Source organism: Amaranthus tricolor, chromosome 6 (genome assembly GCF_026212465.1).
Source record: "Amaranthus tricolor cultivar Red isolate AtriRed21 chromosome 6, ASM2621246v1, whole genome shotgun sequence".
NCBI classification, from domain to species: domain Eukaryota; kingdom Viridiplantae; phylum Streptophyta; class Magnoliopsida; order Caryophyllales; family Amaranthaceae; genus Amaranthus; species Amaranthus tricolor.
In genome coordinates, this window is record NC_080052.1 from 7,371,555 (window position 1) to 7,373,385 (window position 1,831).

A 1,831-nucleotide genomic window follows, 5' to 3' on the forward strand; every position below is an offset into this window, starting at 1 on the left:
ATATGATAATCCATCAAATATAGCAATAATCTAAAATAATATAAATTTAAAAATTAAGAAAATAGAATAATATTGGTCCAATAATTTATAATGATGAAAGAAAATCAAAGATAAGAATTGACAAAGCAATCGATTCCTTGTAATCTCCACAATTATAAGAATATATTGTATCTCCATTTTTCCCTTGAATATCAAAAATTAATGTGCATCACATGCATTATTCTTATATACACATCTACAAGAATCAATATACTCCTACTTGTGTTGACAAGAATATATTCTTATAACCACTTTCTAAAAGATAGGAAATTAAAAACGAAATTATTGATTCCATTTCTCATTCTATAAATTTGAATTGTTTTGAAAACTAGATTACTCCAATACAATTACAAACACTAACAATTATAAAACATTTGCGTAAACCATAAGCAAAAATGGCTCAAAAAACAAGATCATGTAAGCATTTTCTTTTTCCTTTTCAATTTCGTTTTTCGTGTAACTCTTTTAAACATTTTTTGAAACAGTTAGTCTGTTGAGAAGACATCTCTTTGAGAGACGTATTTCAAGCCCAACTCATTAAAAGATAATGTCTACTTACATTATTCTTAATGCTTACTTACCGTATCCTTAATGCGTATTTTAATATCGTAAATATTTACTTATATCAATCTTAATGCATACTTACAATATTTTAAAAAATATATAATGAACTTGCCCAATAAGAGATGGTATCTCAAAGAGACTATCTCTTACAAGAATTTGTGTTTTTTAATGTGTATATGAGGTTGTCCGATAGACAAGTAGGCCATATTATTTGTGTGTATTGATAGCATTCTTTTTAATCTAGTTGATAAGATTTGTATATTTATTAAAAAAATTTTGAAATGATACGATTTTATGATGATGTCATCTCTATTGGGCTAACCTATATATTAAAATAATCACTTATAATTTTAAATGAGACGGTATTATGGTGAGATAGTCTACTACAAGATGAGTTGTATTAATTATGGTTTTTTATATGTATATACTCACTCCGTTCTTTTTGGTTGTCCACTTTTGACAAAAAAAACCTCTTATAAAATAGACAATAAAAAGGAATTAAGAGAGTATTTGATTAGATTTTTATATTAGTTGTGTTTATTGATAAAAATTTACTTAAAAATAATAAATAATATGCAAGGAGAAAACTTAAAAGTTTGAAGAAGCATTTGAGGCAGAAGAACAAGAGATAATTGGTGCTGTAAATGATGGATCAATGGTGAAGAAGAAAAGGTATGAAGCACTTGTGTATAGGAATTTGGATGAGGGGAAAGCACTCATTTCTTTGAAGCCTTTCTTGCAAGACAAACAACGTATGCTACTTGCCTACGCTAACTAATTACACAAATTAACCTTTGAATTTTTTAAAAGGTTATTCACATTTGGTGCTTTGTACTTTATTATTACTACACTATTTATGCACCATTATATGTTTATATATGTTTATAAATTAACCTTAAAATGAGATGTTTTTACAAATATAAAATATATGATTTATTCGAACAAAAATTATTACGACCTTACTCTGACACGAATAAATCTTTTAGAAATAGCTTTTAATTTTAAGTTAGAAAATTAAACACAATAACATAAGTCAGATCACAAGATGCAAACTTTAACCTGCATTAAATCAATATATGGCCACTCGATCACTTGAATAACTAATCCAAAAATTACAACCAACATTTATTCAATCCTAATCGAGTATGAGCTATAGCACAACTAATTTGACAATCAACCCAAAATTTTTAAAACTATCCTATTCAACACCTCTAATCACTAAGGATGG

General features: G+C 26.7%; 1 long non-coding RNA gene across 1 annotated transcript; it reads left to right on the top strand.

Annotated features, from left to right (window-relative positions):
* The first annotated feature begins 374 nt into the window (after positions 1-374).
* LOC130814517 (uncharacterized) lies at positions 375-1,507 on the top strand. The gene is made up of 2 exons (XR_009042432.1): positions 375-456; positions 525-1,507. It is a non-coding gene; the product is annotated as an uncharacterized LOC130814517 (long non-coding RNA).
* The last annotated feature ends 324 nt before the right edge of the window (positions 1,508-1,831 follow it).